At 31.8% G+C, this 14,266-nt stretch overlaps 1 pseudogene; it reads left to right on the forward strand.

The window, feature by feature from the left end:
* Window positions 1-2,171: 2,171 nt before the first annotated feature.
* LOC147543687 (uncharacterized) lies at window positions 2,172-3,105 on the forward strand (annotated as a pseudogene).
* Window positions 3,106-14,266: the final 11,161 nt, after the last annotated feature.

The following is a 14,266-nucleotide window of genomic DNA, read 5'->3' on the forward strand; positions in this document are numbered from 1 at the left end:
CCAAGACCTTGAAGAACAATTCGACAAAAATCTGTTTGTCTGAAATCTTCTCATTTGCTGCAATCAATGCATCTGATAAAGATAGTGAGAAAAACTCTCAAATCTCATATGTAGTATTAAGTCCAAGAACATCAGAGGATATCGATCAACTGAAAGTTGATTTTAGGCAAGACTTTACATAGCTATCAGTCTTTCGCCAGATAGAAATTCAGGATTTGGTATCCCTCTTCCTCCTTCAGTCAAGGTTGGTGATGGAGTAGTGATAGTTCCATCAACATAACCAAGTAAATCTGCTCCTATCAAAATCGTCTCAAATTGACCTTTCCAGATCAAGTAATTTAGGTTATCAAGCTTTTCAGATACATAATTCGACAAGTGAGATGTTGACGATCCTGAACTTGATGGAACAAGTGGTGATGAAGAAGATGATGAGAAAGCTATATTTGATCTTTAGAGAGAAAATTACAGTAGAAAGAAAAACAGATGAAGAAGAGATTCTTCCCGCTCTGATACCATATTAGAAAAAGAAATAAGAATTTCTCATTGATTAGTCAAACAAAGATTAAAGAGTTTGGGTATTTATTGAATCCCTAATATAGAGAGAGAAAGTCCAACAAAATCTTAACTAACTCTTTAACAGACATTAACTACTAATCGCTTCATAACTGATTTCCTAACAAACTTTATAACAACACACCCCATTTCTATTGGCACCATCACAACTTCCATCACTTTTATGTGTTTACACCAATGATACACCATTTTCATCATATACTCTAACAAAGACCACACACTTGTGACTAGGTAATAATGTAACCCAAACTGAAATTATGGGAAAACCAAATTGTCCTTTATAGCAGGATGTTTTACAATCTAATAAAACGAAAGCTTTTTATATTTATTATATAACACTTCACTTATAAAAAATGAAAAGATATTATCTAGAATTGCAGGAATTTTAGAATGAGTAAGGAACTAGACATGAGTTGTCTCTTAGAAGTTGGTTATTTAGTTATTTTTGTAAGTTCTTTAGAGCATCTCCAAACGTGCTCTATTTCTTCATAAATAGAGATTCTGGAGCTCCAAAGGCTCCTCTACTTCTCTATAATGTAGAGAATGGTGAATAGTGAGCCTTCACATGTGAAGGCTCACTATTCACTTCTTTATATTATAGAGCTGATTTGACATAATAGATTTTTGGTCCTTGGTTGTCATAAAATTTATACTTGAGTCCTTAATATCTTTTATGAATTGACACTTGTGTCCTATTACTTTTGTATTCTACTAACCTAATAATACTATTTAATTAATTATATAATTATAAATAACCATAATTAAAATTTTATTAATAAATATAAAATGCGTAACAAAATACAAAATTAGATAATAAATAAGATCATATCGTTTCGTAGAATTTAATCATTTTTCTAAGACGAAGTATCACCCCGTCTTGCCCATAAATGCTCAACCAAAGCATTTCTTAACGCGTAATGACACTCTTTATCTTTAATTTTTTTTTTATGTCGAGATAGGAATTGTGGAAAACTTTCAGTGTCTTCTTCTTGAATATCTTCATCCGGACCAATATTAGTTTATATTTTCGTAATTTGTAGTAATGTACGCATTGTAATATCTCTAAGATTTGTAGTAACGTACGCATTGTAATATCTCTAATTTTATATGTATTTTTTAATATAATGTTTTTATATATAATCTATATTAATTATATTTAATTTATCAAATTTTAGAAGTTATAAGTAATAAAAATAATAAGTTATAAATTTAAAACTAATAAAATAACAAAGATGCCAATATAGAGACTTAAATAGTGTTTTGCGTTTGGAGTGAATCTCTATTTAAGGAGTGAAAATATAAAGATTATGCCAATATAGAGCTTCGACGTTTGGAGATGCTCTTAGTGGGTTGGTGTTTCGATTTCTTTAGGATAACTCCAATAGCGGAAAAGTGTTCAATTGTAGTTTATTTAGTGGGTAAGTGGAGTCCTATGTTTAAGGGTCACTTATTTCTTAGCTTCTCTATAAATATGTAGTCTGATTATCAATGAATCATCAATTTAGAATCAACATTTGGTATCAAAGCCACAAACATCATCTGTTTGATAAATATTCCCATAAAAACAGTAGTTTTCTTCTTTGCAGCAACAACTTACTATGTCTGATAAGGAGGTTGGCAACTTTGTTCAACCAGCTATATCCCGTTTTGATGGTCACAATGACCATTGGAGCATGTTAATGGAGAATTTCTTGAAATCAAAAGACTACTGGACTCTTGTAAAAAATGGTATTGTTGAACCACAAAATGTTGGAGGTTTAACAGAAATTCAGCAAAAGAAGTTAGATGAACTGAAGTTGAAGGATTTGAAGGTGAAAATTATTTATTCGAGGCAATTGATCATTCTATTTTGGAGACTATTCTGCAAAAAAATACCTCCAAAGAGATTGGGATTCAATGAAAAAGAAATACAGAGGATTGGAAAAAGTGAAGTGGTCACAACTTCAAGCACTTCGTAGAGATTTCGAAACTCTTCAAATGAAACAAGAGGAGTCGGTGAATAATTATTTTGCTAGAACAATGGCAATTGCAAACAAAATGAGGCTTCATGGTGACAACATGACAGATGTCACCATATCAGAAAAAAATTCTTCGATCAATGACACCAAAGTTTGATTACATTGTGTGTTCAATTGAAGAATCAAATGACATTGATGAACTGCAGAGTTCTCTGCAAGTTCATGAACAGAAGGGGTGTAGGAGCAGCAGTAATCCCACAGAAGTTCAAGAAGAAGAGGCCGAGGTAGAGGAAGAGGAAGAGGAGCTCAAGGAAACAGAAATGGAGGCAGACAACACTCAAGCTTCAGGCTTGAAGATTATTATTGAAGTCGTGGAAAATCTCGTGAAAAACAGTTTGATAAGTCGAACATTGAACGCTATAGGTGTCAAAATTTTGGACATTATCGTTCTGAATGCTACACCAAGCTGCCTACTGACAAAGAAAAAGGTGAGAAGTGAAACTTTGTTGAGAAAAGAGAACCAAAAACTCTCTTAATGGCTTTCCATGACAATGACAGCAAATCTAAACCATAAACGTGTTATCTAGACAGTGGGTGCAGCAATCATATGTGCGGTAAAAGTCTTTATTTTCTTGTATAAATGAAGATTTTCTGTAACACACCTATTTTTTTTAGATATCAATTTGGGTGGAAATTACAAAAATCTAGGTCAGTTTGGTTTAGATGAAATACTAGTGGGTTTAGAAAACCTAATCCTCTTACTTTTGAAGAAAACATGTAGAAAAGAGAGTTGGTGCGATCGCTCCTTAGTAAAGGAAGGATGAATAAAGAAGAAAAGAGATAGAGATAGAGTTCTCAAGAGAGAGAACAAGGCATGATTGTGGTCTTGAAGTCATCTAAGGCGAAATGAGGTAGATTTTCTATCTCCTAATTTTTTTGTATTCTCTTTCAATTTATTCCGTTGTAGATTTAGTATTGTTAATCACATAGTTTCTATAAAGAACGATTAAATACTTTAGATATTAGTTTTATCTTGAATTCCATAAAACATCTATTGAGGACAGTATTTCGGTCTAGATTAAAATTGAATCTGGTATTAATAGATGATGAATCTCGATGTGATTCTTATATGGTTGGAAATGTCTATTTGTCTACTTTTGATTAGTTCAAACGGTGTATTAATCGGAGTTCCGACAAAGGAGTTATAATAGTTTTCGTACAAGGTGTCAGAACAGTCCCTATTGAATTTCGGTCTAGATTAAAATTGAATCTGGTATTGATAGATGATGAATCTTGATGTGTTTCTTAAATGGTTGGGAAGGTTTGTTCGTTTACTTTCTATTAGTTCAAACGATGCATTAACCGAAGTTCCGAGTGAGGAGTTATAATAGTTTTCGTACAAGGAGTCAGAACAATCCCTACAGTATTTTGGTCTAGATTAAAATTAAATCTGGTATTGATAGCTAATGAATTTATATGTGTTTCTTATATTTCTGGAAAGGTCTATTCATCTACTTTTTAATTATTCAAACAGTGTACTAATCAGAGTTCCGAGTGAAGAGTTATGATAATTTTGTGTATGGTGTCAAGACAGTCTCCAATGAACGAATTTATTGAGATAATTCACATGGTTTCTGTTCTTTAGGCAATGTATCTCCTAGGTAGATACCTTCTAGTGGTGAGTCTATATTTGTTAGCTATTATTGTTATTTGCTTGTTTGAGGTTGCGATCCACATGAGGATCTATTATGAGTATCATCCCTTCTGACTTGTCATGTGTTGTTGGCTTGAATTGTTTGGTGAACTTGTTTGTAATTCTTTTTAAGAGTTAATTTTGTTGTGTATTGATCTTAGAAACCCGAACGAGGGTTTGATTATTGTGTCTTTTGGCGTAATATTTTGTCTACTTACATGTTTAGTTTGGTGTTATAAAAGTTTACCTTAGTTAAAGGCATGATATTTCATATTTGTTAGAAAAAGAGGAAACATTGTTGTAATACAAGGGTTAGTATTGGATTAGAATACGAAAATCTTGAAAACCTAATAATCAAGAACATAAATTAGTAGTTTCTACATGCGCGAGGTAAATCTCGTTTTATGATGTTAGTTGTCGCACTTGAATTTCCGAAAATGACAATAATTAATATGAATGCAATGCTTCCTTAATTGGGGATCGAGCTTTCCTACCCGCGACTTATTTTTGAGGAAATCTACTGCAGTTAGGTTTTAACCCAACTATTTTATTTTTCAGGTATTGATTGTGCACTCATGGTAGGCGTTGCTCGTGAATCCATTTTGAAGGTCCCAAATCTTTAATTTCAAGGCGATTAGCTTGAGATTTGTGATTTGGGCGCTACACTTTCATACTACTATTAATTTGGGTGATCATTCTACAGTGAATGTTATTGGAAAAGGTGATGTTCAAATCGTGACTAAAGAGGACAGCAAAGAGACAATCTTCGATGTCTTTTATGCTCCCCTTTTGAAAAATAATTTGCTAATTATGGGACAGGTGCAAGAGAAGGGGTATGTGATTACAATCAAGGACGGTGCTTGTAAGGTAGATGATTCTATTAGAGGTTTGATTGCTCATATTAAAATAATAAAAAATAGATTGTTCCCGCTAACAATGGAAACACTAACCCATTAAAGAACTTACAGAAATGACTAAATAACCAACTTCTAACATTGTTAAGTTAAACGAAGATAATGTGATTCTTATTCTAGTTGTGGTCTATCAAGATAATAGGATTTCAATCTAATCTAAAACTACTGTCTCTTGAATGAAGTCTCTCACTTCGGTAGGTCCATAGAATTTTCGTAGTTATCGTTATTTAACTTTTTTAATTAAAATATTCTTCTTCAAAATGAGGGCTTCAATAATGTGATCTATACAGGATCGAGCGTATTGCACACCCCTCACAGTCGTAGTCCATATGACATTAGCCCTTTATAACAGATATTACTTTTATTCTTTGTGGTTATGCGTGCTTTGAGCATTGTTGAAGACTAGCTGTATTTCTGAACTCGTTTTTACCCTTTATCAGCCAAGGACCGTTATTATAGTTATATTCGCTAAAGACTCAATAGTCATAGGTGGCGCCGGACGTGTAACTTTTCCGATTACAAATGAACATGGTATAATAACTACTGTACCAATACTGGAAGGTCGTAAAAAGATTATTCGAGTGGAGGTGGTATAGTGAGTTTTTTCTGTGGCAAATTGCGAGATAACTTATGAAGGAAAAAATAGATTGTTTGGGTATGAACAAAACATTAGTTATAAGGTTGACCTTTCAGCTTGATGACTTTTTCGGTAAACAACTAAGTGCCTGACATGTACCCGATACTAGTGGCGGGATGGATGAGAAAGGTAAGACTTTTAAAATTCTCATTTATGTATTTTTACTTGTTATATTTTCTTACCCTTGTCCTTTCAGGATGCTAGAGATTATCCAACAGTGACATTTGTAGATTCGAGGAACGTAGAGCGCGAAAACTTTGGTTGTTACACGAACAATTTTTGTTGCGAAGGTAGCGGGGAATTATATGCCATCGATACTCTCACCGATAAGATTGTTTTAATCATATTTTCGATGTTTGTGATACAATTATTATTAGTTAAGTTGTATAATCCTTTCATTCTCACAACGAATTTTTGTTCTTTAAGATATAATGAAAACATGATTCCAAATAGAGCTGACAAATTGATCCTAAAAGCTATACGGTACACGAGTGAGAAGGTTAAAGACGACGGTGCACACATTGGTGGGCAAGTTACAGGTATGACGTGTTTCTCTTGGTTTACTCCAAGTTAGATAAACTAGTTAAGATGAATGAAAATAAATCAGTGACTTTAATGGTTCGATTACAATCATTATTAATGTATTATTGACATTTTTACTTTAAAGTTTGAACCAACTCACTTTTTGCAGTTTTAGTACAAACCTTTTTTTCTACCGTCATTCTCTCAGTACATGTATAACAGAGGAGGGGGACACTCTGTAACAACAGGTTGGAGCTCCCAACAAATACCAATTTCTGAAGCTTCGGTACAACTCATCGATGCAGTTCGGTTCATGACCCTTTTCAGATGATGTCTAAGTGATTTTGCTGAACAAGTACTAGATGCGTTTGTGGTTCAAACTAAGTATTAATTCCTATCAGGATATATTTGTCAAACTAGCTTCAACTGCCAGGCCTCCAAATCACCAGCTAATGAAACAAGAACTCCTGTGTTAATTTTGTTTTAGGTTTTTTTTCTTTCTTTGTCCTTTTTAAGTACTTAATTATATTTTATTATTTTCAAGAAAAATAAATAAATAATTACATAATTTAAAAAATAAATTGATCCATATATCAAAAACGAAACAGGTAGAAGAAAAAAAGTTATCAACACCAAAATAAAATAATAAAATAAAAGAGAAGGTAATTAAGGGTGTTTTTGATATCTCCTATTTCCATGGAAATAGAAGAATTTTCACGGAAATAAGTATTTCCACCGTTTGATACGAAATGTAATTCAACAACTTTAATTCCCTAAAGAATCTATTTCCATGAAATAGTCCATTTTTAAATCCTTGCTCCCCCCTTAGGAATTTGTTTCCGTGGAAAGTCAAAAATCAAAATAAAAATATTTTAATATATTTATTTACATGAAACCTTATATTTATCTCCATATATGTTCAAAATGACATTTTTGCCCATAAAAGTTTAGCAAAATAAACTTTTACTTATACATTAGACAAATTACATTTTTGTCATTTTCTTACCAATGATATGTTTACAAGTTGTCAAAATGACATTTTGTCTTTATATAACCAAAATTACATTTTTACCCTTTTATTATATCAAATTGACATTTTACCCTTATGTTGTCAAAATGACATTTTTACCCTTATGTGTCAAAATGACATTTTTACCCTCATATAATACAAAAATGACATTTTTATCCTTATGTGGTCTGAATGACATTCTTACTAATGGTATGTCTACACTTTTATATTAAAATGACAATTTTACCCTTTTATATTAGTAAAATTCATTTTTTATCCATACGTTGTCAAATTTCATTTTTGTCTTGTTTTATCGACAACTTGACATTCTTACTCTTAAGTTAGCAAAGTGACACAGGGTTAAATAATTTTGTAACATAAGGGTAAAAGTACAATTTTGACGACATAGGGTAAAAATGTAATTTGGACAACATAAGGATGAAAATGTAATTTTGGCAACATAACGGTAAAAATGTTATTTTGACTACGTAAAGAAATAAATAAAAACTCTTCAGTGAATATTATATTCGTAGAAGTTAGTTGTCAACCAAATAATAGAGTTCGTAATTCCACGGAATAATAGATGACTACCAAACGAAAGAACTCTTATTTCCACGGGATAAATTCCGTGAAAGACTTTCCATGGAACTCTTTTATTTCCGTGGAATTATTTCCCTGATATCAAACACAACCTAAGTGGAAAAGAAATATAACATAAACAAAGTATAAAATATAATACTTGAAAATAATAGGTAATAAATAAATTTACTAGTTAAAGAAAAACTGATACCTTTGAAAAAATGTAATCAAAGTCGAAGAAAAATTGTCCTTTTTAGATACTTGATTATATTTTATTTATAATTTTTGAAAAAATAAATAAATATACATAATTTAAAAAATAAATGATCCTTATAAAAAACGAAGAAGAAAAAAAAGGTTATCAACGCCAAAAAATAAATGATCCTTATTATATTTTATTTATAATTGTTATGATGGCAATCGGAAATTGTATGTCATCGATACTCTCACCGAAGGATAGGATTGTTTTAATAATATTTTTGATGTTTGTGATACAATTATTATTAATTAAGTTGCATAATCCTTTCATTCTCACAATGACCTTTTGTTCTTTTAGATATAATGAAAACATGAATCCGAACGAAGCTGGCGAATTGATCCTAAAAGCTATATGGGACACGAGTGAGAAGGTTAAGGACGTTGGTGCAAGTGACAAGTATAACGTGTTTCTCTTGGTTTACTCCAAGTTAGATAAACTAATGAAGTTAAATAAAAATAAATTAGTGACCTCAATACTTGATTATATTTTATTTATTATTTTTGAATAAATAAATAAATATAATATAAAAAATAAATTGATCCTCCAAACAAAAACGAAAATGTCAGAAGAAAAGAAGGTTATCAAGACCCAAATAAAATAAAATTTAAAAAAAGCATAAAAATGGAGGTAATCAAGTCTTAAAATATATAACACAAAGAAAGTTTAAATAATAATGCTTATAAAAATAAGTAATAAATAAATAAACTACTTGGAGAAATATTGATATCTTAGGGAAAATGTAATCAAAGTCTAAGAAAATATTAAAAGATATAATTTAAAAAAACTACTAAAGAAAATTTGATACCTTAAATATATGTAAATGAAGTTTAAGAAAATAGTAAAAGATAAAAATATTGACGGACGTGCAACTATTTACATCGAACAGTCAGGATGATATTTCTGAAATCACTTCACATCTTTTAAACTTTCATAACTTTTTTTTTGTATCAGTTATTTTTCGTTATTTATTGATTGATTAATTTTGTTTTAGGTATTATTTCTTTCTTTTGTCTTTTTTAAGTGCATGATTATATTCTATTTTTTATTTTTGAAAAATTAATAAGTACATATATAATTTAGGAGAAGACGACGAGTTCAATCTTCTTTAGTATAATGGTTTCCTAAACTAATCAGGGAGAAGGCTCTCGATACTGCTGAAAAACGACTTGCGGGGCGCGCCTTCCAATTTTGGAGCCCTAATTTACTTCACATCCGAAATATTTGGCACAACATTTTGTAACCATTTTTCTGCTTTTAGCTATAGTCTGGACATAGCAAATCTGCTTTATGCATTATAGCAAAATAGTGATTTCGAAATTCTGAAAAATTTTTGCTTACGACGGAATTGATACATACATATGTTTAACAATTACACACGACGGAATTGATACAAACATATGATTGACCAACGGCTACAATACATTTAGTCTGTAGCAAAAAAGGGCGTAGCTAAAACCCGTGTGTTTTGTAGTGAGAAGAGGATGTATTCGGTGACTGCGTGAAGAAAGAATCACCGTTCCTGGTTTGGCTGAGAGCTCGATTTAATTCCACAAACTAATCATGGAAACCTAGTGCTACGATGGATGAAGTATTTGGGACTTGAAATCAGTGAAGATCTATGAGATGAGAAATTAAAAGAGTACAAAAGAGAGGGTTTCTATTCTCTCCCTATTCTAACATTTATGTTTCCCCAACCAAGATGTTTCTCTAGTAAAATCATCATGTCCCCATTACTAAAGGCCATACTTTGAAGGGATAACAATAGCGATAAAAAAATCAAGGCCGACGCTTTGGGGAAATACGATTTCTTTTTTGCGGAGTAGAAAATTGTAATGGGAAGATGTGAAGTTTGACGAATTTTTGGCCGTCGCTTTGGGGAAATACGATTTCTTTTTTGCGGAATAGAAAATTGTAATGGGAAGATGTGAAGTTTGACGAATTTTTAGGAGGATAGAAAAAGAAAAAGAAGAAGAAGAAGAAGAAGAAGAAGAAGAAGAAGAAGAAGAAGAAGAAGAAGAAGAAGAAGAAAAAAAAAATGGTAGTGGTCGGAGTTGGAGTTGGTGGTAAGAGATGAGAAAGAAGAAGAAGAAGAAGACAACTAAGAAATGAACTGTAAACTAAAGTATGACCAATTTTTGGATCAATGATGATAGGGGGCCCTAGGCATACTCCCAGGTATACTCCCTTTCACAACGACAATGCCATTTTGGTCTAATCACAATTGTTGTCAGACTGAAAAAGACCAAAATAGCCTTGTCATGTGAGGAGTACACTTGGGAGTATGCCCCAGGGAGTCCCCAATTCATTTTCCTTTTTGGGTAAGTCTTTGCAGGGGAATTCTTATTGAGGTGTTGGACGAACAACCCAAAATTGGGCCCAAAATGTGAGCCTAATCCATTGTTGGCGAGAAATTGAAGGCATGTCTACAGAGTCAGAAGGGTAAGCAAAAATTCCGCAACGTCCTTCTTCTTTTCGAAATTTATGGAAGTGCCATCAAAGAATTCTTGGGAAATGCAAAGTTTTCTGAAAAATAATCTGACAGCAAATCATGTACTTTCCACAGATTTACAGAATTGTCATCCAAAAATTTTCGGGAAACGCGAAAATGTTTTTAGATTTATTTCTCATTTATTTTTTTATTTTCTCCCACACATATTTCTCTCTCCAATCTCAACAGATTTCTCCCTCTTTAAAATTACTTTTCTGTTTTTTTCTCTTTAAATCCTATTTTCTCTCTAATTCTCTTTCCACATTTTTCTTTACAAACTTGTCATTTGTTTCTCATTCAAATTTCAACAGATTTCTTTCTCTTTTCATTTTATTTCTCCAGTTTTTCTACTTTTAAAATTTCAATTGTCCTCATTTTTGGTAGTTTTTCATTGATTTGTTTCCATATATTTTTTGGAAGTTTCCCATTGATTTGATTCTCTCTGTATTTTTTCTCTCCAATCTTAACTTCTTTCTTTCTCTCAAACATTCTGTCCTTATATGATGGACAATTATAGATTTATAGGACATTCCTTACAAAACAGAAATTATTTTCAAGGAAAATTTATAGGACATTTTTCTTTGTATCTTACATTTTTTTATTTACTAGACACTTTTGTACTGGGAATTATCTTGTGTACCAAAAATTGTTCTATGTACTAGCCATTTGGTTATGTACTAGACTCTTTTGTATTGGGAATTTCTTTGTGGATCGGGAACTGTTTTATGTACTGGCCACTTGGTTATGTACTAGACACTTTTTTCCTGGGAATTTTCTTGTGTACCAAAAATTGTTCTATGTACTAGCCATTTGGTTATGGGGGATTGGGTGAAGGGTCCAGTAGGAGACCCATAATAGGATTCCCATCCTAGATAGGCAAAAAATAAAAAGCAGGTCCAAAGTGTCAGGTTGGGAAAAAAATGACGAATGGCCTTGGAAAACAAAGTATTTACGGTTCATGCCATCGAAAATTACAAAATTGCCATCGAAAAATTACAAAATTGCCATCGAAATTTCTCAGGAAACGATTTTTTTCTGAAAAAGAATCTGACAACCCGTCCATCAGAATCTGTACTGTTCAGAAATTTACGGAACTGCCACTGTAAAATTCCCGGGAAACGAAATTTTTTTCGGGAAATTATTTTATTTACTGGAAATTTTTTTCTGTACTAGACACTTTTGCTGGGCGGGAATTTGAAATTTCGTTTGAAAATTTCAAAAAAAAGATTTTGTGACCGGGAAATTATTTTATTTACTGGAAATTTGGGCGGGAATTTGAAATTTCGTCCAAAAATATTTGAAATTTTAGACGGAAAATTGAAATTTCAAAAAATTTTGAAAATTTGAATTTTTCGTGTACTGGTAAATTATTTTATTTACCAGTCAGTTTTTTTTTTCAGGAAAACGTCAGCATGTCCCGTCCAAGGGCAAGAGGGGGATAAAAATAAAAAAACTGACATTTGGACGTACAACTAATTTTTGGGCAAGAGTGGATTTTTTTTGGGTTTACCCCCCAGATTTTGGACCTTTGACTCAAAAATCCTTTGGTTATGTACGAGACACTTTTGTACTGGATTGTGTCCTGAGAATTGTTTTATGTACCAGTCATTTGGTTATGTAGTAGACACTTTTGTTACTGGGAATTTTTTTTATGTAATGACCATTAGGTTATGTACGATACACTTTTTGGAAAGAAAGTGTAGAAAAATTTGCTTCAAACTTTGAACCAATTTCTTTGATTTATTTATTTTGTTTCCAAATCTTTCCAGATTTGTTTATTTTTTCTTTTTTATTTTCTTTCCAACTTTAAACCAATTTCGAAATTTTCTCTTCGACTTTCCAGATTTTTTTTTTTATTTTTTATTTTTTATTTTCAGATTTCTCTCTCCAATCTCAACAAATTTCTTTCTCTTTAAAAATATTTTTTTATTTTAGTAGATTTTTCAAAAGATGATAATCTTTCAAAAAGATAGAGAAGGCAATAATATAATCGATTTTGGAAGATTTGTACAAAGAGGAAGAATAAATAAGAACATAAAACTTTTAGAGAGAGAAAAAAACATATAACTTTAATGTTGTAGAGATTGAAAGAGATGAAGAAGATAAAATCTAAAACAAAATAAGAATGATGAAGGAGATTTTTGGATGTATAAATAAGAAGGAAGAAAGAATTGAAATAAAATATAATGGGTGGGATACCAAAAATTTGGCCAAAATTTCGAAATAAATGACATCATTTATGAAAATTTGAAAAAACGTGTGCGGGGAATTTAATGTGTTTCCTCTCGAAAAAGCTGGATGTCTTCCCCCGCATTGGACCTGTTTCTCATTTTTTAGCAAGAAAAAATTTAGAAAGAATTTGGGTCCATTTTTTTTGGACAGTTGGCTCATTTTTAGATTATTTGGGTAAATTGCTGGCCAAAACTAGGATTTTTGAGGGAATGGCCCAAAAAGTGGGGGGTAAATAAGTTTTATCCCCAGCCCAAGACATCAATAAGAACCCAGTCCAAAATGTCAGTTTTTGTTGGGCCCGAGATAACAGGTACAAAAAAAATTGTGTCTTTTATATCCTACTACCATTAATACCCTTTTTCTTTTTTTGTTACATTCTCTCTCTAAAATATTTCAGAGATCTCTTCCTTCTCTGTCTAAGAAATTTCAAGAACTCTTTTCTTTCTCTTTCTAAGAAATTTCTTGAACAAATTTGGTGAAGAAATATTGGATTGGTTTAGGGTTTTGGAGAAGTCAGATTTGGTTTGATTTTCTTGAACAAATTTTGTGAAAGTTTAATGGTGAGGAAATATTTTGGAAAAACCAGATCTAGAAATATTTTGGAATGGTTTAGGGTTTTGGAGAAGACAGATTCGGTGAAGAAATATTGGTGAAGAAATTGGAATGGTTTGATTTCTTGAACAAATTTGGTGAAAGTTTAATGGTGAAGAAATATTTTGGAAAAACCAGGTCTGGTAATATTTTGGAATGATTTAGCTTTTTGGAGAAGTCAGATTTGAGTTCGAATTTAATGGGGAAGAAATCTTTTTCTTGAAAAGAGATCGATGGGTTTTAGAGAAACTATACCCGGATGGAAAACTATATCCGAATTTGACGAGATCTAAAGCAACAAATCTGGATCTAAAGCAACTATATCCAGATTTGGTGAGATCTCCCAGTTCTCTTAGATATTGTACCATATTTTGTTGTATTTAACGTCATAGATATACGTTTACGTGTTTAAATGTAATGTACATTCCTCAGTTCCCGCCATATTTTATCATTCCCAATCAGTTCCCACGTTTCCTTGTTATGTGGAAGTTTACTGTACATTTTATAGTTTCCTTCGTCTTATATTTATATCTTTTTCCTTATTTTGTGAAGGTTGGAAGGTGAAAGTTTCCTTCGAATATTTTACTAGTGTCTAGTACATAACCAAATAGCCAGTACATAAAACAATTTCCGGTACACAAGAAAAATCTCAGTACAAAAAGTGTAGTACATAACCAAATGACCAGTAAATAAAACAATTCCCGGTACACAAGAAAACTCTCGGGACAAAAGTGCCTAGCACGTAACCAAATGGTTAATAAATAAAACAATTTCCGGTACACAAGAAAATTTTCGGTACAAAAGTGTCTAG

This window comes from Eschscholzia californica, unplaced genomic scaffold, assembly GCF_041429995.1.
Source record: "Eschscholzia californica isolate CP2 unplaced genomic scaffold, dmEscCali1.0.p SCAF_4, whole genome shotgun sequence".
In the NCBI taxonomy this organism is placed as follows: Eukaryota; Viridiplantae; Streptophyta; class Magnoliopsida; order Ranunculales; family Papaveraceae; genus Eschscholzia; species Eschscholzia californica.